Here is a 24,608-nt window from a genome sequence, read left to right as displayed (position 1 = left end):
TTCTAAGATTCAACAACCTAACCGAGATTATAGGAGTTATACAGTGGATCAGTCCTTCTGGCTGCCTTAAATTTGTAATTTATTAGTTAAGCTTACAAGGATGCAAGTTTGTCCAATAAGAAGCAATAAGGGAGAATGCTTAAGAGAATTATTAGCTTTCTGTTTGTATCACTTCAAGGTAACATTGACTATATTAGATCAAGATACTGTTTAAATGTGACTGTATATTTCTGTGCATTTATTGTTTAAGTTATCTATTGGATACTCAAGGACACTTCAGCATATAGAGGATCTCATGCTTTAAGACCTAGTCTTGCTTAGAGTCTGTTGATGCAGACTTGCTTCTGACTGCAGGATTGATGCCTATGTGTTGATTTATGCCTTGGTCATTCTTTCAAGTGCAGAGCGTTGTGGATTCTGGTGCACAGAGCCTTAGAACTGGATTCCTTGTCAGTATCTTTGTCTCTTTATGTAAACTTGAACAACTCAAGTAGCTTTACTGACTCCTTTCCCCCACCTGTGTGGCATGGATAAAATGTTGATCTTTCTTTGTAAAACACAGTGAGGTATATTTAGTACCAACAATTGTATTGACACAAAACTGCAAGTCACTCGTATTCTTGCATTTTGCAGTGCTTTGACATAAGAGAGGTATGCTGCCTGCTAAGAGACTACCAAAGCTGTTGGTATAATTGCTCTCCTTGTAATAACCCAACTTAATCCAAGGAAATAAAGTCCCTCGTATAAACCAGTAACTTTAGCCTATTAAGTAGTGTTCCCATGGACTGCTAAGACCACTTAAAAACAGACTTTTGAAATATGTCTTACAAGAAGTGTTCAAGTCTTAATAGAATTATGCTTGTTATTGTGATGTTCTACTAAATCAGGCTTTTTCCTGTGTTGATTGACCTCTGATAGTTAATACAGTTGTGTAGATAATGGCTAGGATTGCTTGCATGTTGTGAAGTTTTTTTGTCATTTAATTTAGCACCTTTTTGCATTGTATAAGGCCTTTTTGCATTAAGTATGTGTCAGAAGAATGTAGAATCTGTTTGATGATTTAAAAAGTAATTGCATGACATCAAATGACTACTGACTAAGTAGAATAGCAATATATGTAAAAGCATTCTTATGGAGTGCTTTTTTTTAGCTCCAAAATCAGGAAATAAACTCCATGAAAGCAAAGTGTCTGCTTTTAAAGAGAGAAATAAACACAAGCTTGGTTCCACCAATGATTTGTACTAAGAACTGCTGCAAATGCTCATGAGATTTTTAATATGTATCATGGCATTTTTTTAATATATAAATATGTGAATGAAGGTAATATACCCACTGTAGTTAAAAAGTTCACTGATGAGTGGGGATCAAAAGAGTAGACGTCCCAGAAGCTAAAGCAATGTCCTGTGAATTAAGAGATCTGAAATTATTGTTTAAATGTTTTGATACTATTTGCACGTTAATGTTTTTCATTCAAAGTTGCCACGCTGACAAATTAAGAGAGCCATGCCTATGATTTATGGTAGATTTTTTGTTTTGGTTTGGTTTTAATTCATCCTGAATTTACATTTTGTTTCAGTAGTCTGTCCTAGTGACCTCTCCAGCTACCCAGAGAGATCGTTGGTGCACACCGATGCCGTAGCTGCTTTCCCTTAATGTGTGCCACACCATTGCTCATATTCTCTGCCAGTATGGCTGAAGACAAAAGTAAAATATCTAGTAAACTTTTCAGCCACTAATTTCCAACTTTGAGCACAAGTCATTTGAAATTCCCATTGGTTTTATGCAGGCTGGAAACCAGTTGTGGAATGTAGTGACCTTTCACTTTCTGGTTAACTATTTGAATTACAGCAGAAATGGAGATTTCTAAAGGAAGAGTACCGTTAGAATAGTTTTTGTGATGGAGGCAGGAGAACAGGTAAGTATTAAGAGGTGATTTTATTCTATAACTTGTTTTTACATTGTGGAAAATTATTTTCTTAAATTCTTTCCTGATGTTCCAGTTTGAACAAGTGATCAGAGGCAGTTATTGACTTCCTCATGCTTGCATAATTATGTAGAAAGGAAAGTAAACACCACTTGCACCAAGCAATTACCAGTCATGTTGGAATAATCTATGTTATTTTGAAATTGTTTATTTGCACTTTTTAAAATACTAGTCTTTGTATATTTTACAGTGGCTAAACAGCACAGAAATCTTGAACTCAAATCTGCATGGGTAGTATGTGGCTGTTGAATGGTTGTATTGGTTTATAAGGGCTCGAAGTTAATTAGACCACATAGTGGAAGAAAGGCTGTCTTACACTGAAAAGACTGAAGTTGTAATAAACTATGAGCATTAGTACAATTAAGTTGCCTGTATTATTATCTTCAAAGCTGGTGAAGGATTTTTGGATCAATGCTCTCATGGCAGCATAACTATTGTATGAGCATACTGTCTAAGAAAAATGTTAGTAGTCAGAATAATGAATGTGCATATCTTCACTGGAACATTTTGGGATGGTTATTCAGTTCACTTTGTAATCCAAAACAAGTATCATATACACGCAGAGCAGAAGCATGCTGTGATACACATTGCATGTCTATTTTCAAAGAAATTCTGCATTGTAGTTGAAAAGCTCTTTGAAACAAAATGTGAAGATTTAGATATATTAAGCTTTACTGTCACTGTCAAATACTTAATCTGAATGCTTTGCTGATTGAGCAAACTGAAAAAAAAATAGTGCTAACTTTGAGAAGGTGGAAATGATACTGTTGTCACAAATTGGTTTCAAATTTTGTTTAAATCCTACAGATACACACATTTTCCTTAGAAACATATGCTTTTAAAATAGGCTAAAGAATAAAAGGGAGTTTGAGATGACCTCATTGAAAAAGGTAACAAATTTTACATAAAAACCTAGGGCTTAACTTTACTTGGCACCCTAACGTTATACACAGCCATCCAAAAGCTTTATTATTTATCAGTTCATACTTACTTGAAAGTAGTTAACCCACTTTCTGTTCACTACCTGTTACGAAATGCAACAATTGGATTCTCTGCATTTCTACATTCCTACTCTAATAGGCCCTTCAGCTGTTTTTTCTGAAATGTACAAAGCTGAAAACTATAGATCTTGAACTATTTCTGCCTTAAATGTGATTCAGGTCACATCTGAGAAATGTTGGGAAGTCAGGTATTGTGGCTGCTTACTTTTTAATTGATGTGCTTTGGTAAAAAAGACTACTTTTTGCCTCTTCCACTTAGCTCTTAGTGTTGTCCAGTTACTGTGCTTGCTGTTTTGCTTGGATATGTGCATGGAATGGATTTTTAAAGACTTCTAGGAGACTTCAAAAGGCCTCCAGGGAACTGAGAAAAATTGTTTAGCCCTATGCATAAACTAAATGTTAGTGTTTAAATATGTGTTAACATAATTATTTTAAAAGGTTTTGATGGCAAGTCATAAATCTGGGTAGTTGGGTTTTTTGTTCTTTTTTCTGTTAATATGGGGTGACCAGATCATCTATTTTCCTTCTGAAGATTAGTTTGAACCAGGGGAGAAATTCAATAAAGAGAGCACTATTCTTATTTGTTTTGTTTTAGTTTGGTTTTTGGGGTTTTTGTTTGTTTGTTTTTGTTTGGGTTTTGTTTGTGATTTTGTTTTTTTTTTTTTTTTTTGTTTTGTTTTGGTTTTTGTTTGTTTTGTTTTTTTGTTTTTTGTTTTTGGCTTGGCAGACTATAAAGCGGTCATGACTTGTTTAGCAAGAAGTATTTGTAAGCAAGATCTGAAAGCCAGATGTGAGAATGTCAGAGCAGGGTGGTGGAGGTTGTTGCTGAGTTACCTGTAGAAAATTAGGACTGAGATGAGCCAGCTGCTTTATGTGCGACCACTTGTGTGACAGTGATTTCCTGACTGAATATCTATTAATTAATTGAATGTGGAGTACTATTTTGGGGGTACCTGAACCTGTCTTCACTATGAAGAAAATTGTGCTGAACTATGATTGGCATTTTCCTTACTGAGTGAAAGCAGTATGAAAAGGCATAATTCCAGTTAACACAGAGTTACTTGCTCCCATTGCTGTTGTCTTTGAGCCTATATTTGCTCTAGAGTGAAGATGGTAGTCAGTACACCAAAGAAAAGACATTTTAGCATCTAGAACTCCCAGTTTAAGTAATCTTAGATTGTGACTTATGCAGATTCCCTTAAGAAGTAACTAGAGACAGCATTCATCAGTTGTCATTTAAGCTAAATGTGAATGCAGACATCTCTAGAGCTTTGTTGCAGAGCAGATCACCCAGATTCTTGGGCAGAGGATTTTGCTGTTCTTACTGTTTAGTCTGTTGGTTTGTCCCCCAAGAACTTGAAGCAAAGGATTTTGTTTCATAAGTAGTTTGTCAAATTAAGGTATTGTATGGTCATGGAAGAATGCAGTCTTGTCTCATTCTCCCAGTCTTGGCTGTTTATTCTCATTGTCTTCAGTGCTAGTAGTCCATTTGTGTGGTGCCAGAGTACACGGAACTAAGCTGAAATTAGAAATAATCAGATACATATAGTCTTCATTCACAGACTGTTCCTGTCCTGACTGATGCCTGGCAGAGGAAGAAAGGGCACAAGAGCATAAGTGCACCAAGACGGATTAGGATTGGTTTAAACTGCATGTGAACACACATCCTTCCCCATCCCTCTGCCAAATTAGCAGTTTACAGTCATTAGGCTAAACATTTTGTAAACTCTCTACTGGTGAAATTGCCATAGAAGGTTTTTTGTGCTTTCTTGCTACCTAGAACACCAGACTTCTTTACAGGTTTGAAGTCCATATTTTCTAGAAGATACTAAGTGAAAATATTTATTTGAATTGATGCTGTGTCTTGAAATAAATGAATAAAATTCAATTTTCAATATGATAAACATTGATTTCAAAAAATGGAGAGGTCTTAAAGAAGAGATGGTATCAGGTGAAAAACCTCATTTTTAAGGAGGCCAGTATAAGCTTTGCTTTCCTTCGTCCTTCAAGTTCTTCTTCAGCATTTGGAAAGAATACCATTAATAACAATTATGTGTCTTCCTACTTAAATTAGAGAAACAGTTGGTATTATAATTTTCTCTAGAAAGATATTTATAAATACTAGATTTCTATCCTATAAAGGACAATCTCTATATGCCTATAATACATTTTGACAATATGTACTTTTACCAGTGGACAGAAGATGTAAGCAATTGTGCTACCTTTATTCCAAACTAAAACAATAGGGAATGATAATTTGGGGAGAAATTACATCACTTTGCTAAGGAAGTTGAAGGGAATCGAAGTAAAACTTCCGATTTTTTGTTTATATGTATTAAGAAGGCCTGTATATTTATGGGTAGACAAGTGGAGACTTGGTGACAGTTGGGTGTTAATGCCAGTTGGAGATGGTAGAGTGAGGTATGTGACATTTTCTGCTTATTACCACAAACTTAATGCGGATATTTGGATGATATGTTATCTTCCTTTCTAAGAACTGGTGTTCTAGCTGAGCTTTTTTCTGTGATCCTTTCCCTTTTCCCTCTTATGTGTCCTTCTAACTTAGTATACCTCATCATTTAGGGCAATCCTAAACGGGATTTAGGAAATGGGATTTCACTTCAGCAAAATTCAGATCCAAGTGTATCTGATGCAAGATTTCAGCTGTAATAAATAATGTAGTAGGGAGTAATTTGTTTTTTCACATTCTCTTCTGATTGGAAAAAAAATGTTTCTGTTTGTGGCAGGGCAACCTGATCCACTGTGATAATTTTTTTTCCTTATTATTTTCAGCTGTCCTCTCAACAGCAGATTGCAAGCACTAAATCTCATTTGTACATTTAAAATAGTCCACTCAGTGTTTTCTTTAAAATAAATGTGGAATACAATATTGTAAGATTTCAAATAATACTTTAAATTAATTTAAAATTGTGGAAGAGACTTTCCAGTATCCTTTACGAGTATTTAAGTGAAAGAGTGTTAAGTTAATCTTTTTGTTAATGCTGTGACACTTAGGTTGGCATAACTTCTTTTCCTGGGAGAAGTAATAAGGGATTGAGACATCTTTAAATGAGTACATGTTATACCAGCATTTCAGAATTCAGGAATTTGTAATGGAAAATGTATTTTCACTTTTAAGCTTATTTTACTGCTCTGCTTATTAAGAGATAGATGCTGCTGCAATATTAAATGAATGTAACTTCAAATTACACCACTGAACTTAGAAATAAAATATATATCCGTCTTAATCTTTGTACTTCCATAAATATAAATGCATTTTTGAAAACATAGCAATAATTTTATAAATTTCCACTTCAGTTTCTTTAGAAGGTTGCCCTGCTAGATAGGCATCAAGGGAGGTAGTGAAATACTTAAGCATAGGTAAGACTGCAGTACTGTTTGAAAATTAGCGTTTGATATGTACCAATACCTTGCTGCCTGGAACAGAGAGAAAAATGGAGATGATAATTCAACTTTGAGTAATTTCCATTTTCTAAATGCAGATTCATTCTGAGGTGCTCTTCCAGAACTTTACAATGACAATCCACATACCTTTACATGTAGAACATGATTTAGGTAACCGTGTGGTGTCTTTTTCTTCTTTGCAGAATTTCCTGCCTATTTTGCCTGCCTATTTTTCCTGCCTATCCTGCCTATTTCCTGCCTGTAATGTTGGACAATTTAAAAGACATTAAATCTTGGATTCTTTCCTTTACTCACAGATTACTAGTGCAGTATTTACATTCCTAAAATTCAAGTAGTACAAAAGATTGTGTCACTTGGTGACATACTGTATTGGATACCTGAAAAGTCACTCTACAAATATATTCTGATATTCTTGATCCATTTTAGAATTGGACTGCCAAGGCTTCTGCCAATTGTATTCCCTGGAATAATTTAACATGAAGTTCCAGTAAGTATTAGTATGTATATTAGATGCCTGTCTGCACTAATTCAGTTTTTCTTTGCTAGTAGCTCTTTGGCTATTGAGCTAATATTCTGATTTCATTTTACTTTACCTGATGCAAGCCAAAATGTTGGATTGATAAGGTAATCGTCTTTAATTTATAAACATTTAATAAACATTTTATTAAAAAAAAAATCTATTTCATAACTTGTACATAAAAAAGTAAATATTTATATGTACACTTGCCAGTGTAGGGTAATTTAGGTTTTTAGATGCAAGTAAAGTGAATAAGCTGCTTTTGTTACATTCTGTATTGTAAGACAAATACTCTTTTGGTGACAGCATAGTAATAATAATACATATGAGAGAGATAGGTGTGTGTCCTGCTATGACAGACTTTTTCACTGGTGTTGTATGAGGCATTGGTAGCATCTAGAGGGCAGCTCAAGTGGTAGTACGTCAGCTTTAAATTAGTGAAATGTTTTTATTTGTGGCTCAAGTAGCACTGATTTCAGTTCAGTAAAATTATACGTACTCTTTTTTTACACTAAAATAGCGAACAATCTTCCTTTTTGTCACTGGAGTAACTTCCTATGCAACAGCACTTCTTTGAACATTTGAAATGGTGTAATGAAATCCTAATTATGGTCTGACAATAAATATTAAACATAGCATTTATTATGTGGAATAAAAATGATCCATGATACTTAAGCTGGCCTCATCAAGTTTCTCTAGTTACGTGTATTGTATTTACTTAGTTGGAGTTTTGAGGAAACAAATCAGCTTTTAAGACCTTTATATAAATATACATATATATTAAAACAAACAAACAAAACCCCAAAAGGAAATGGTAAATTTCCTCCCAAGATACTTGATTCCAGACAAATCCAGATACAGTTTCAGAACTTTGCTATCTTACTGCTGTAGCTGGATATCCTTACTGTGTTTGCTCAGAATTGAACTTGGGAAAAAAACCCAAACCACTGCAATACTTGAATGTGATATGCAGATGGCACTTGTGTTTACAAAAAAACCCTCCTTAGTCTTAAAGGAACTGCACCATCTTTCCTTTTTTTTCTGGCAGTTTCTCTTCAAACAGCTTTTGTGTCCACTGAAACAACATTCCAGCCAAGTAGTACGTGGGCACATCAGTTGCTTAGTAAGGCCAGTGTGAATGCTTTAATTGGGTATTCCTCTTCTCACAGAGTGATGCATAGTATTTCTGTGAAAAGAAATATTACATTGGGCTGATTTGTCATACGGTAGTACTGGAAGATTAGGTTTATCCTTTAAGCCAAGTATTTCAGAATTTCTCTTCAATTATCTTCTTAGGTTTAGGGAAAAAACATTGATCATAAACATATAATTAATTAGAATTTCATTGGCATATGAAGTTGATACTGTAAACTGGTGATTTGATGGAGACACTGGTATTTTACTGACACACATTGAGACTCCTGCATTGTGTCTTGGGACTGAAGACCTCTTGTTCAACTTGTTTCTTGAGATGCCTCTTGTTCAACTTTAGAGAACGGAACAAGGTTTCACATAGAAAGCAACAGTAGAGTTGTTGACACACAAAAGACTATCAAGTAGAACTTAGGGTAGACTTTTTTTCTGTCACTTGAGTAATCCTAAATGTTACTTTTTGAAAAGAGGCTAAAAAAATGAAGGTTTTAGTATAAGAGGCTTAAAGACTTTTAAGAAAAAAACTGGGCTTTACATAATAGCTTCAGCACACTTGAAAGCAGCAAACAGACTCTTACACTACCTATGCAACTTGAAAAATTTTATTCTCTGTTTTTTAATATGTTGAAGAGTTTTGTGGAATCTGAGCAAGGATCTTTCTTTAAATAGTCACTCCCTGGAAATGGCTGCCATTAGTCACAGGCTAAGCCAGCTGAAGATGTTTTTGAAACGGATGCAGCAATGAGTAGCCAAAGAAACAGAAGTATTCTGAGTGGATAAATTGGATAAAAGGTATGAAACAAGTAGTTTAGGTTCTTTAATTTCTTGAAGTCTAAAAGGTAGCCTACCTGAATACTAACTGCACGTATATTGTTCTTACTCCCTATATTTCTACAGCGGCACTTACACTTTCTGTGTAGCATGCATCTAAAATATGTCTTCATAATTATGCAGCACTTGACAAATCTCCTCCAGACTTGTCTTCAACTGGGTATTTCTGTTTTCTTAATATCTGTTTTATTTTTAATGCTTGCAGGCTTGGTTGGCTATGGGTATTTTCTGATGGAAAATCTTGCATCCCTGTTCTGAATAGTTGCCACATTGACTACATTTTGCATTTTTCCCCCAAACCTCCTTTCACAAACTTAAATACTGAACACTTACTCTTCAAGATGAATATTGGGAAGAGGAATGAGAAAGAGAAATTACTAATTTCCTTTTAATACGCTTGCTACTGACCATGCAAGAGTATTTGGCCATAGTATTCTCCAAAAATGAATTGAGATGGGAGAGAAGTTTGCATGTGTGTTTATGTTTGTTAAATTTATGTAAGTTAGGAATTGTGTTCCTACAAGTTAGGATAATTGTAAAACTAGCTCACAGAAGAATATTATTAAAGAAAAACTATAGTTTTTATGATGAAAAAAAAGAGAAATAAAAACTGTGGACTTGAAATTTTAATCCTCACTTTCTTTTTAACCCATATGCAATTGTACTGAGTTACATATGCCTTACTCCAGAAGAGGCATTTATTTCTATTAATCTGGGGAAAGTGGGATATACAAATGAGTTGTTGTTTTTTTCAAGATGGAGAGCGAGGGAAGGATTTACAATTTACTTAATAGTTTGAGGAACTGTCCATTTGAAAGAAAAGTGTATTGTGGAAAATGATGTTTATATTTTTCTGGAAGAGGATTACATAAGTAAAAATCAAGTTTTTTCAATAGTAGAAGTAGTCTGCTTGTGAGCATGATTATAATTTTATATATAAGTTTTCCTTGGTAAATTATTTGTAATACTAATTTCTTTGCTACCCCAGCTAACCAGTGTCCAGCTTAGTTAAGACATCTGTGTTCTGCAATGATGTGTATATTTTACCTGACAGCAGTGGCCCAATAGGTGCTGGTAAGAAATGTGAAATTTAACAGAAAATAATGTGGGTTTTTTTTCTTTCAGACCAAGATGATTGGTTATGTGTATATAGCTAAAATATTAACCAATCTGCTCTTCTTGACTGGAAGCTATCTATACTCTTAACCAACTATTTTACTGTAGTGGCAGACCAAACCTAATTTTAGTTGTTTTTTGTGCTGCTTGGCTGCTTCTACATAGTGCACGTGTGCGTATAGTAATGCTAATATTTCACTTCTCTTTAACCCTGTTTGTGTCTTGTCTCTCATTGTCTTTAATGCAGTGCCATGGGTTCTGTAGCCTGTTTTTAAGGAGATTTGAAGATAGAGTTAAGAAATCTTGTTGTTAATAGTCCTGTTCATTATTAAGGGACCTATAGCTTCACTAGAATATTAAGGGGAAATCAGAACATTGAAAAACTTCGGCTAATGCAACTCTTCTTATGTAATTTTATTTATTTACATATATATAGTCACCTTTTTCTTTGCAATAATTGTGGTTGCTTTAAATTTTTACTGGGGGGTTTTTTCTCCTTTTTTTTTTTTTTACTGGGAGAGGAAGCTGAAGAATTTTTTACTATTTTGAAAGGCGTAATACCTTTATAGAAAGATAGATTTTCATATTTCCATAAAAGATAGTATGGAGATAGATATTTGTATTGCAGTATAATTTACTGTCAGTTCAAAGGCTGTAAGACTGTACTCCAGGTGTTAGAAAATATAGCCTCTGCATGGACTAAGACAGAAGCACTATTGATACTTTGCATGCATGTAGTTATTGTATGCTATTTGTATCTTAGCTAATGCAATGTAAAATAATTTTTTATTAGAAGGTAGAATCTTATTCACAGGACGCTTGGAGAGAAATTGAATATTTGTTAAATGTAAAAGGGGAAAACCACAAAGGAAAGTATTATCATCAGGACACTAAAAATATATATCTAGACTGTATAATCAAAGAGACTAGTATAGATATACCTGTAAATGATAATACTTGTAATTTTTACTTCCAAAAATTTATGCGGTGAAGGTAATAATGGTCAAGTTTACACTTAACTTTTATACACACACAAACACATATATATATTTTAATATCTAGAAATTACCTGAAGTTCTTTAAAAGTTTCAATTTGTTGGCTAGCTTGCCTTTGAATTTCATTACAATTGTATTCTATGAGATGTTTCAAAAGTGTAATTGTGGCACTGGGAAGTCAAGGAAAGCCAAATATAAGGGCTTACTGTTTTAAAGCCAAAAATATTGCACTCTTGGTGTAGTAGTTGTTTTATCCAATTGACATGTGTTTTGTAAGCTCTTGTGTAATGTTTCCCTTGGAGACTCAAGAATAGTATAGTAGGTTACTGGTGAAGAATAAATGGCAAATTTAGACCAGGAGTGAAGATCTGTCAAAATGTTCAAGAGAAGGATTCCCTTAATGCTAAAAACTAAGGAGAAGTGTAGGGATTAGTGTGTATCTAGTTGAAGTCAAACATTGTCAAAACACAAAACAAGTAAAAAGTATTTTTAGTTTGACTAGTTTGCAAAATGGGAGTCTTAAAAGTTACTGCTGGCACTGACCTAGAAAGGAAGACAAAACTGTTGATGTGTGCATGCTAAATCTCCTGAAGCTGGTGGAGAAATTGAGGATATTTTTTCAGAGCAAGTCACTGGAAAGCAGAGGAGAGCCTGGTTTGCCTGCTCTAAAGTGCATCTTCAGGTTCTGTTACTTGTATTTATATCTTAGTGAATCTGAGCCTTGCACTTTGTCTGGGATGAAAACAACCGGTTTGGAGAAGCCAGGAGAAAAGCAAAAGGCAAGTTGGTAGAGAGAAGTGGAGTTTTTTCTGTAGGTAAGGTATCTTTGTGCTACATGCTATTAATTTAATATATCTGAACTGGAGACTCAGATGACTGTATCTTCACCAAGTCTGAATTTATCAGAAGAAACTAGATGCCAGAGGTGTAATTGAAGGAAATTATCTTTGCAGAGATATTGACCCTTCCTTCAGTTGATGTTTTTAATTGCAATGTCAGGCTCTGTGAAGAGGGAGAAAGTCTGCATATTCATATTCCTGTAACTGCAGTGCTTCGGGGTGCATGTGCTGTGTCAAACAGTGCTAATGGAATCCCTGGGTTAAATGCATGCAAGACCATGAGAGGGCTGAAAGAATGTTTTCTCATATTTTGATCTCTTTGCCAGTGTGGTGTAACCTGAAACAGGTTTTCTGGATTCAAGTATGCCTTAGTGTCTGCTATTGCTGTTAAACCTAATGGGGTTACTCTGTGCAAGGCAGTGACTTGTGAGCAATCTCGCTTGTCCAGCTGTACGGCTCTGGTTAATTTTCTTGTTCTACTGTAGATCTCTGCTCCTTAAAGGACTTCTAAAGACTGCCTCAGCACTGGATCATCATCTTGATACAAGTTATCTGTAGTACAGTCACATTAAATATCGCATTTTTCAGGAAAGTCAAACCAAGCAGTGATTTTTGACAGGACTGATCCCATTTATAAATTGAATTAAGTAAAGTGCCTCTTTTGTGGTAAATTCTGAAATTTTTGAAATTAATCTTGAAATTAGTTCTCAGTTTACAACTGGACTTCTTATTTTACAAACACAGATTAATGAAAAATTGTTTAGTTCTGTGATCTAATGGTAGTGGCATTTTACTAGTTCTCTATAAAAATCAAAAGTTAGAGCATTCCTAGAGAATGCTCAGTTAATCTGCTTTGTTTGCAAATAATGTGTACTGGACAAAACTTAACATTAACTGTTTTTTTGAGTGCTATCCAAGTAGATTAGACTTTGAATACAAACTTGTATTTGACCTTGCATATACTCCAGTGCTGAAGTGCTTTCAGCCAGTTTAAAGCCATTTCAGGATTTTAGTGGAGATGTTTGACCAAGAGCTGTTTCTTTGACACTCAGATCATTTGAAGAAGAGACAGCTTGACTATCAAGATATTACAGAAAAAAAAAAAAAGGTAGGATGGTAACTGTAATCTTTTCCCATCCAGCTAAGAGCCTCATACATTCAATTTTTGCAATTTGGAAAAAAAAAGAAATTTAAGTGCTAGAGTGTGGAATGAAAAGGTAAATATAGAAAATGCTATCAAACACCCATGGGAAAAGAAGAGGATTATTTTCTAAGTTTTGAAATTTCTGTGGTTTTTTTACAAGAATCTTACGAGTTCTAAATGATTGTGGAGTACTACTTCATCTTGTCATTTGGGGCAGGCTGCCAATTTGTCCATTGAGTTATCTGCTCCTACTTTGTTAATGCTGCTGTGTGATATTGCAGTGAAATGATACAATGTACTGAAGTGAAAGAATTGCAATTTAGCAAAAGTAACAGAAACAAGTGAATTCATGAGTTGAAGCACTTTAGTGCCAAATCAAATGTGTATCAGAACAAGTGCAAAAGGAAGGATGCACAGGGAGAGGCATCGTCATTCATTGGATTGGAATTTATAGGGCCTAGGCTTTCTCCTTTTACACTTGTAAGTTGTTAATTTCACTCACAAAAGAAGTATGAAAGAACACACCATCTGTTTTAACTGCTGGTGCTGAGCATCTAGCAGTACACATCTCCCCCCCACACACCTTTCCTAGTTTCAGAAATTAAAAACTACTGTTGGCAGTAGGTAGTGTGTGTCACCAACTTTGATTATTTAAACTGATTTTATTTGATTTATTTTTGATCACTACTTTTTTTTGTTGTTGTTGTTTCCTGCAGGTAGACAGAGATTTTAGAATATTTATCTTAGCATTCCTGGCTTTCTCAGAGGAGTGAATAGGTTCAAGCCTTTTTACTAAACTGATTTTCTAACTTTACATAATGATCAAAACTCCATCCTGATGATTATTCAGAGGAACCAGGAAAAAACAAATAAATGAGTGTGACTTGCATTTAGAACAGTTCTGTTTGATTAGATTTCTGTCATAAAGAAGCTATATACTTTTCCACCAGTTAGGTTTTAAAGCACTTACATTTTTAGAAGTTTCCTGTCAGTTCTGTAGCAGTCAGGCTGTTTTGCTTCTTGCCATTTGTCAGTTCATAATTCTACACAAAACATTCATATTTTGATTCTTATACAGGTAGTTGTGTATTTTGGTTGCAAATACAGCAGAAATCTAATAAACTGTATTAAAAACAAGCTATGTTACCAAGTTTTTGTAAGCACTAAGAAAAATGCATTATGAAATTCTGATCCATTATAATGGGATGTCTTTGAGGCTAAAAACCGCACAGCTATTATAGCCACAAGATTGCAGGATTTCAGAGCAATGAATGTAAGTACAAGGCAAGGCAGCCAGCATTGGCCTGCATAATTTGTTGAGAGGAAGTGGAGACTGACTGCAACAGTTGAGCTTTTAAAACTAAAGAAGTGAACAGATTGTTGCTGAGTGGAGTTGTGTACAGAGTATTTTTAAAATTAGTATTATGGTAGGTTGAGCTCCAACCAGAGATGAAACCATGTGCATACTTCCTGTCTGTCTGAGACATCACACAAGTGTCTGGGGGTAGCAAAATGAGTTTTGACATGCATCAGCACAAATCAGAAGTGGTAAAGCTGGTATTTCTTTGAGTGATTTTTCTGATTACTTTGATAGGTTGTTTTGTGTATGCGGCACTTCACAGAATCTTGACAAGCACAGGTAATTGTTTATAAGACTTCATGTTCTGTAGTTGCCCTTTATGAAAATATTTTGTTTTAGCTGTGGGAGTTCCTTGTTGATTCAGAATTTGAGTGTGAATACCTATAGCGATATTAAGCTTAGTTTGACCTGTTACCTCAAAAGCTGCTTGATCATCCTTTTAGTGTGTATTTAGTAAGACTGTTGATTTAAAGGTTTGAAGTGAATGGAGTATTTTAATTGATCTTATGATCTCTTCAAGCAACTAGTTACACATCATATTAACATCCTTTTTTTAAACCTAAAAACTCTGTTCATCCTGAAGATGAAGATTCAAAATGGGATTTTGAATGCCCTAGACTATAAGATTAAAGGTCCCTGCAATATTGGTTTTTTCCTTTGCAATGAAAGAGCACTTGAGTCTGACACTATAGGCCAAATCCAGTGAAGGACTCCAGCTAACCTTTGGGTGTTTGTGATACTTCTCAGTGCGAGTGATGGCACTGTGGAAGTCTCCTTTGTATTATAAATGTCGGCATGTGGCAATGGGTGCTCTGTCCGCTGGGCAGCAACAATTTGGTAATAGTACTTTGTAAAGTAGGGTAGATTCTGTTGGATGGTTGGCTCAGAACCTATCTGCAAGCACTCCTGACTCGTTCAGGCATCTCATTTCCTCCTCTAATGTGCTTCATGTCATGAATTTGCAATAGTTCAGGTCCTCTGGAGGAGTGAGGCTGGTGCTTTAGTCAATGAGTCAAGACTCCCAGCACATTAAATGGAGAACTTTGCTGCCTTCTCATCTAAGGTTTTAGTGTCTGGGGCTGAAGGCAGCCAGCAGGCTGAGCTGGGGAGCCATCAATACTTGCCAATTTGGTGTGGTACATGCTGCATTTGTAGTTCACTGCCTTTGAAAATGGAACTTCCTGCATGCTATCTCCACCTCCTGAGGGGGCAGTCCTCAGAAAAATAGCCAAAAAATAAATGGAACATGAGGCAATGTCATATTTCTGCCAGAAAGGCAAATGCTGTACTGAAATGTTAAAGTATTGCTTGAAAATTGTGTGAAATTGTATTTGCTTCTTTTGCAATTAAGTAGGCCATACCTGTGTCCAATAAGATCAAACTCCAGAGGCACAGTTCAAAATACAGGGCCTATAGGTAAGTATAAATACTTCAGGTTTTTTTAACCCATAGATAAAATTTACACCATAAGTTATTGTTTTCTTTTAAAAATTGGATTACTCTTAAGTTGCATCTCTTGGAAGTTACAAAGCAGAAGTACACTTGTCTCCATCTGCAATATTGCTAAGACAAGAAATAACAGTAGCGAGGAGTGTTTAGATGAGGAAAGCCTGTAAGCACTGCAGAGTGCGGGCTATTCATTCCTAAATGTAAGAATAGGTATTATGGACACCTGTTACGAATAATACAGCTAAAATGATCCTGCTAAGAGGAACGACCTTGACAACCTTTTATGTGTAATTAAGTTTTTGTTTGTTTTTCCCAGGAATCTCATCCATTGTAACATAACATTTAATAAAGTGGTTAGATGAAGTTATTTCAGTCTCTTTGCAGATATTTCCAAAACTAATTTTTATAGTTCTTTTCTAAATGTCTTGTCCCTGGCCAGCAGTTTTACACCAAATTACTATGCAGCAGTGGAGGGAGCATGGCAGATGTAAAATCCACTCTCTTGTCTAAAATTTCTTGTGTTGCTGTGACATTAGACATTTTATACTACCATACTTCTGGTACACTCTTGTGTACAGTTGGCCCTCTGCTACAAATTAATTTTGTCTCCAGAAGCACAATGCACAAGTTCCTAGTTCCTGAATGCTTGGATTTGTGCACAGCCTTCATGTGCAAATTGGTTTGGCTTAACTTACTAAATAATGTGTCTTGAGGAAGGATTGGTTTTCAATAAGAAAACTTCTCTTTTTTTCGCTTTGTTTTGTATTTATGTTTTTTGTTTTGTCTTGTTTGACAGTGTGTAGGTTTGGCATTACTTTTGTGTACTCCCCCATCATTCTCCTGGGTGAAAACCAAATCCAGAGGCAACACATTAATTTTTTACCAGACTAATGTTGTGATTTAATGTGTTATTAAATGTAGTTAGTTATTAACATGTGTTAATGTGTTTAATGTGTTAAAGTTTTAATGTGGGATTCTAAAAAGTACTTTATATTAAATTACAAATCAGCTGCAGTCAGGATTTCATACAAATTTACAAAAAAAACATCTTCAATGCTTAGAATTTTGGAATATAATTTTATCAGTACATATTTAAACATTGTCAGACGAATAAGATCATAGCTGTGTTTAGTGAATTGACTTGGGTTGGTGTTTCAGAAATCTCATTCTGCTCAGGGTTTTTGAATTGTATGTCATTCCTTCAGCTTTCCCTTTCTATTCTGACTTAGGAACAAAAATAACTCCTCCCCCCTTTTTCTTCCTCAGACAGTTTAGAAAGTGTTGTACAAACAATGGAAGTAAACCAAGGCAAGAAACTTTATTTTGTATCTGCAGAAAAAGGAGTCATTGTTTATGGTTGGGGTTTTTTTGGGTGTTGGTTTTGAGTTTTGCTGGTGGTTTTTTTTAAGGTTCAGTTTTTCAATTTAGCATTAATTTGCTTCTAAAGTTTTACAGAACAGAAAATAGTTTTTTAAATCAATGATAATAAACAGAATCTTAATATGCCACAATTTCAGTGAAAAAAATCCCAGCATCCTTCGGTAATTATCTGATTTTAGTATCTGTTCACTGATCTTGCTCTTGCTAGTTTTACTACCTAAAAATATTTCTGTCAACTAAAATACCACTATTATCAGTTACCTAGAATACAGACAAGTCATTTCACATACACAGAGTTTCCTGTTCGGTATACTGTTATACTGAATTTACTGTGCAACTAACTTCTTAAAAAGAGAACAATAATTAAATTGTCTATGACTGGAAATAGAAATAATGCGCAAGAATTATCAAATTGTTTTAAAAATAGGTTTGTTTGGGGTTTTATTCTCTTGAGAATTCATTTGACTGTTGTTTTTTCAGACTTTACATAGTCACTTCATCATTTTGCTCAGGAACAGCCTGGAATGGTCTGTTTGATTAAACTATCAAATGATCTTTGTTCCAATCCATTTGGAATGCAAGCATATAATTAGTGTATCATTCTTTTCAGTGCTTTGAAACATCCCAGGTTTTTCAGAGCAGCATCTCTAGACAGAACTGTGGCACATTTAAAAAAAAATGAGGCAAGTTTTCCAGACCCAATACTTTAAATAACGCTCCTAAGCAACACCTGAAACTTCTAGTTGGCAAAAGGGTGTTTATCAACGTAAAAATTGAATTTAACTTAGTTAAAGTGCTGAACAGGTATCGAGAACATATTTTTGCTGAATTATTTTACCCGCTAACAACAAACACTTTACTGATTGCTTCCTTTTTTTGACTTGCAGTTCTCCATACTAGAATGAATTTTGGTTCTTGTGCAAAGCACAGGAAATGTGAAAGTAGTCTTTAAAATATTTGTGATTAAGTGTCTTCATCGAGAAGCTCCTTATTTAAAATTAATTGTTACTTTTTTATCTGTATGTATGCAGAAACAGTGTTCAAGCTTGAAATGTCCAAAAAAGTCTGGCCAAAATGAATGAAGTTGTACCATTTTACACTACTAAGCTATAATGTTAAATAGTTTGAATATTTAGCTAAACCTTACAGGAAAAAATTGCAGTCTGGTAGCTATGGTAATAATTGACTTAAAGAAATATTTTATATTTAGGGGGATAAACAGAGGGAGCAGGCATTCAAAATATATTTTCTTCATGTAGTCATTCAGCAGTACAGAACAAGAGACCTACAGAAGGAATTGTAAAGAATTGGCATTATTTTTAGAGAGCTTGGTCAGCAGTTCTGGAGTGTTTTTATTAAATAAAAAATTTAATAAAGTGATATACTGATAGAATACAGATTTCTATTCTTAGGTCTGAAAGTACTATAGAGAAACATAAAATACTTACTTGCCTTTGAGTAAGGTGTGCATTACCCCCATTTGGCAGACTTGAAAGTCGGTACAAGCCTGCTGGGCCACATCATGGTGCACCAAGTCTGTGACCAAATTAGGAACAGAATCAGAATTCACTGGGTTTTATTCAGTATGGTAGGTGAAAAATACCTAAATGCTGTAATTTTTTAAATCATAGTCACCTTTCTGGATTTTCTATTTTGAATAGGAAATGAGGTAATTACAGTTTAGATGTTTGGAAATTACACTACTTAGTAAATTTCTGGATGGAGAATTGAATTGCTCTTTGGCAATGATTAGGATAGACTAACTTTTAAAATCTTAAAATTGTTACTTCTCATTCTCTTGGTAGAATTAAAATATTTTTATAATTTTATTCATCAACTTATAGTTCAAAAAAAAAGGAATTAGTTCCATAAAAATTCAACTTTACATGGGTAAGTAAAAATAATGAAAATCCATTCTACATTTATACAGATATAATAAATAAAAGAAGTGTTACTTGTGATTACTGAATTGAATTTCTTGTTTTGGGTCTCTTGGTCCTTCATGATCTTAGAAACTGTAAATCCTTTCCATAGCTCACTTTTATTTGGAGGGGAAAATCAGCTTTTGAACCCTTTCAAGTCTTTAAGAACTTTAAATAAGCTTGGCACTGGACTGATCAAACTGAATAATTTGAAATAAAAGAAAATACCCGCTTTGCACCTGTAGGGAAGACTAAAGCTGTCAGAAGTTGATTTAATGCTTCCAGACATCAGTGCACTAAGCTCTGGTTACTTCCAGCTTGGTCGAGAGGATAGACAACAATGATATTTTGCCACAGTTATGTGCTGTATAATGTTTGCTTACAAATTGGTGAGGTGTTACTTGAAACTTCCTGTAGATTTTAAATTGAAACTGGAAATACGTTTCATTACAAGAACTCCCCTTCCCCCTCCTTTAACTTGTAAATCTTTGGTCAGGATGTTTCCTACCATAATTTTGATTTGTGAGCAAATATTGATAAAATGGAACCATTTTCTTTCATAAATTTATATATATATAAAAAAAATAGTTCTGCCTTTCTGTGAAATGTACAACGGTAACAAAACCAAAAAGCAAGTAAAAACCTGATTATTCAGTGAGAAGAAAATTTGCTCAAAGCACACTCATACTCTTGGGCTTTCATGTAGTAGCACTTTCATGTGGAAAACATCACTGCCTTTTATTCTATTTTGTAGTTTGCAAGTTTCAGAAAAATTCCTCCTGCTTCATGTTGTGGTGTTCTCATTTCTGGAAGGTGGATGATAGGCCAATTGTTTTACTTTTTTAAAAGGAATTTTTTATTTTCTGGGCTTTAGTCTTTGTTTCAGATACTTCATTTGCCTTTGAGGAATTGTGTGCCTTGGTGATACAGTTTGTAGAAAGGTTTTAGAAGTTTCTTTGCCTTGTTGCTCTGAAAATACATGAGAAATGTATTTGAAATCAACTATAAAGTTATTATCTGCAAAATTGAGTATATTAGAAGTGTTATAATACCTTTTCCTGAAGATATTTGCTATTACTATAAAGTTGAACATCCTCCAAACTACAGCAGGTTGAACTGTAAGCAAAATCTTGCACTCTTAATTACACTGTGATTTTGCTTATTAAAAGATTGATTCTGCAGTGTGTAGGTGGATCTCTGCTGTTGGGTGGAACTTAGTGCAGTTTGAAAGTATTTAATGTAATAATCTGTATGTTAAATGCATTAGTATTGGGGGAGGAAATTTCTTACGTGTTTGTGTTTTTTTCACCTGTGTTCATGGAAATGTTTTTTTAGAACTTGTCTAGGAGATGTTGAATTTACTCTTGTTTAAAAAAAAAAAAAGAAATATGTTTTTTAAAACTGAGTCTTTTCTAGCACTACTTCCTTGCCCCAAAAGCTTCTGAAAGCCTAATGAATGACGTTGAGGTGGCTGCTAATTTTGCAGGATGGAAAGGGAATTTAAGGTTCCAGCTATGTGAAATTTTTCCTCTTTATTAGAGGACTTTAAGATTTGGCTTGGTTTTGGATTGAAGTAGTGGGGTATTATTGGTGAGTTTTCCTACTAAATTATGGGACTGGGATGACTCTTGATGGAATAGTCAAGGATGTGTGTAATGATTCCACTTGCAAACTGTGTTTCCATCTTAAATTATGGACTATAGAAAACAATGAGAAAATACTTCCCTTGGAAAAATAATTTCAAAACACCATAGGCAGTAGGAAAAAAGTTTTGCCACTGCTTCTCATGCTTACTGTGGGTGAGCAAAGAAATCAGATTTTGAGCCTTATGATGATTCTTTTGAAACTCAATAATAATTTGGAGGCCAGGCAGGGTCAGGAGGAGAGGGTCTTGAATCTTTAACAAGCTTTCCCTGAACCTCGGTTAGTGAAATTAAACAAAACTTAAATTTTCAAAATCAGTCCTTTCTTTTCACTCATTGTGGGATAGCTGGGGTGGTTTTTGCTTGGCGAAAATATAGTTTCTTGACTCAAGAGTCTTGCAGAGTAGATAAATGCTGAATTTTGAATATTTAATGCAAACTGAAATCTTGGCTCTTCAGATTTCATATACATTAAATACTGAGGGAAGGTTTTTCTCTTTGTATATTACTCCAAAAGCAGTCCTGCAGGCTTTCCTAGGAACTAGGTCTGCTATGTTTCTAGATTGAATACTTAATCTTGTTTTCATGTGGTTTACTTGGAACATCCTGTGCACAGTGCAGAAGAATACAGATTAGGAGATAGAAATAATACATTCACACGCACTGTAGTAGATGCGCTTATGGGCAAAGCACAACGTAAAGCAATTTTATCAGCTGCTGTATGGCATGACAGACCTTACAAAGGAATTTGAATATAGTAATGCAGCACAGATGAAAGAAGAGACGTGAGGATGATTTCATCCCATGTAGATGGAAAAATATATGTGGGTAAAATAAAAATGCTGGAAAACCAACTTCTTTACAGCTTTAAAATGTATGTAAAAGCATGATGCTACAATTTTAGATTGCAGTGTTAAAACGGTTATTTCACAGTATCTGGGAGAGGTCTCCCTCTCGGTGTTTTCTCCCTCATACATGGAAGACCAGAACTATTAATACCAATGTATATATCTAAATTCAGAAGATGTCCAGGTTGTTTTATGATGTGGGCATCTAGCCATTCACCAATCCTTCCAGGTATAATCAGCTCGAAGGCTGGAGCAGAACCCTTCCAGCAGCCTGCTTTTCCTGCCAAAGAAAATTCCACCGCTGAATTGGGGGAAATTGCTGACTGGTCACCTAGAGACTGCTTCTTATTTAAGTGGTAAACCAGCTTTTCAGCTGCGGCAGCCTGTGCTGCAACTCTTCTGCGCGCACAGCAGTTGTGAATTGATACAGGAGAGAAATTTGTCATCCTACTCCCATTAACAAACCAAAATTAAGTGCTAGTAGTAGCATGGCGGTTGTCAATTAGTTTGGATTTCCTAATGGAAAGTACAAAACTGCAGGAAATGCTTTTCTTTTTATTCCTTCTTGCTCACCCAAGACAGCGCCGGAACTTTTTTTCATAGTAATTTGGCCGATGATTTAGGATACTCAACGCCAGGCGCATTCCAGCGGCGTCCCGGAGGAGCTGTACTGCAGGGCCGCGGGCACCGCTCGCACGTTTTCCCGGATCCCGGGAGCTGGCAGTGCTGGTGGTCCGTGCCCGCCTGCAGCAGCGGCAGGCTCCCAGGAAGCCCTGCGTGCAGATTTACCCGGCAATCGCCTTAAGGGGACAAATTTAGTTTACGGCAATCCGCGCTTAATCTGCCGAAGCCCTGGGCGCCTTCGGAGAGAGAGCGAGGGTGGACGGCTGCGCTCGGGGTTGGTTCGTGCAGCCAGAAACTTCTGGCAGCTTCCCGGCTCCGGCCCCTCCCCTTAAAGCGGCAGCTCCCTGGAGAATTGCTGGTGCCCGCCTGCCCCCTCGAATGAGCAGAGCAAGTCACCCAGGCGCCGTCTTCCTCCGGCGGCCTTGCCGAAGCTGGAGCATCGGGCCCGGCTGTCCCCAGCTCCTCGGGGCACTGCTCGAACGGCCCTGGTAGCGCTCACCCCCCCCTGCAACGAATGCTGGCGAAGGGCTCATCCCGATCTCTTCCCAAAACAGCCTCTTCGTAGCCCCCGCCTGGCTGCGGCCGCGGGCTTCCGCCTGGTACAGTCCTCCCCTGGTGTCCGTGTGTGGACGGATGGCTGGCTCCCCTTCGGTAGCCTGGCCTCGGTCATTCTTGCAGACAAAATACTGATTCCTCTTGGAACCGCCTGCTGGGTGAGTGGTCTCCATGAAGACCTTCAATACCGGTCTCCTGGCAGTAGTTAAACAAGGAAACGAACAAGCCGAGATACTATCATCAGCTTCACTTTTCTCCTTCCAGTGTGAACTGAGATTTTCGAAAGAGTACATATAGACACATAGAAACATTGACAGGATATCCTGGGGTGTGTATTGAAGCTGCTCGGAGTGAAAGTTCATGATCTCATACATGAATGATGGCATGTGCTGGGCATACTTTTCAGTTTAGCTGTTGACAGAAGTTTACTGATTGTAAACTGATTTTAAGAAGTTTACTGATTGTTGACAGAAGTTTACTGATATGCTTCTGAAACGATGATTCTTATCTTTAAATTATAAAGTGTGGGTGATTATGTTCAGATATAAAATGTAAATGCCAATTCACATTATCTTTTAAAAATAAAGGCTGAGACAGCAATGTATGAGCCTAGTACAGTTTTGTTTTAAGAGGCCTTCAAGAATTTTAGGAAGCCTGGAACATTCTGTATTACAGGGTTGACCCCCTTCCCTTTAAATATGACTGCAATTATTCTTGTTAAGATATTTTCAGTATGCTTGCTATACTTCTTCCACGATTACTTAACTATCAAATTCTAGCTGCATTTTAGCATACTGGTTTTATTTATTTATTTATTTTCTGGAAACCTGTTCTGAAAAGCCTGAAAAAAGAATAAAACCAAATCCTGATAAAACATGTCAAAATTAAATAGGCAAATATACATTCAGTCTAAGCATAAGGACATTTAATAAATGACATAAGCACAAAGCAGAGAAGGGATAACAGAAAGGTAAAACTAGCTGTATACTAATTTTTAATCCCTCTGATGTTAGTGGAATTGAATAAAACCTACTTGAGAATGGGTGACTCAGAGTTGGTGAGAATGACAAAGTCAATTATCTTAAATTAATGCCAGACTCTGATCATTACTTTTATTTTTCTAGTTTGTATTCACTAGGATGCATCACATTCTGCTAATTATTTTTACTTGCCACTTTCAGCTGTTACTCTGTCACAATAAGGGAAGTATCTTGGAAATTTCAGTTAAGTGATTTGTGTGGAGGGAAAGCCCATATAATTTGTCTTTCAATGGAATAATGAAATTGCAGGAAAAAATCCAGTATGTATCCATTGAAGATTTTAGATATTGTTTTAGAGTATATAATTATCTATAGTGGTAGTTAAAGAAATTAATTACATAATTTTTCTCTCAAAAGCCAGTCCAGTACTGTATTTTTAGTAAACATACCTACATTGGTAATGAAATATGTCCATATGTTGCTATTCTTTGAAGTTCTTTAGAGTAGTAAATAATAACTAATTTCACTGAAAGGAATAAGAGTAATTTCAAAGGATTTAGTTCTAGAGATTGAAATTAACTTGTGTGTTAGTAACAGAAGTTCTTACATATACTGGTTTTGAATGAATATTCTTTCTGGAAGAAGTTGTTAAGAATAAGTTAGAGTAGTGATAAAGTAATCACAATACTGGTAGTTAGGATCTTTCTAAGAATTTAAAGTCCTTCTTAATGTTTGGTTGTTGACTTGTCTGTTCCTCTGCCATAAATTTTCAAACAAAGACCAGAGCTTCAGATTATCTTGGTGCTCAAAATTTTTTTTTTTTGTTTTAGTTAGCGTCAAT

The 24,608-nt window shown here is 35.5% G+C and overlaps 1 protein-coding gene and 1 long non-coding RNA gene across 4 annotated transcripts in view; one reads left to right on the top strand and one right to left on the bottom strand.

Moving 5' to 3' along the window:
* ARID4B (AT-rich interaction domain 4B) overlaps nt 1–24,608 on the top strand; it is an 87,414-nt gene that overhangs the window by 3,356 nt on the left and 59,450 nt on the right. The gene's annotated exons all lie outside the window — the stretch shown is intronic.
* Nucleotides 18,403–22,695, bottom strand: LOC128804513 (uncharacterized). Its single transcript, XR_008436099.1, has 3 exons — nt 22,182–22,695; nt 18,644–18,731; nt 18,403–18,480 (listed from the first exon to the last, which is right to left on the bottom strand). It is a non-coding gene; the product is annotated as an uncharacterized LOC128804513 (long non-coding RNA).

This window comes from Vidua macroura, chromosome 3, assembly GCF_024509145.1.
Source record: "Vidua macroura isolate BioBank_ID:100142 chromosome 3, ASM2450914v1, whole genome shotgun sequence".
NCBI lineage: Eukaryota > Metazoa > Chordata > Aves > Passeriformes > Viduidae > Vidua > Vidua macroura.
Note: the sequence above shows the minus strand (reverse complement) of the source record. Positions and strands in the feature narration are given on the sequence as shown.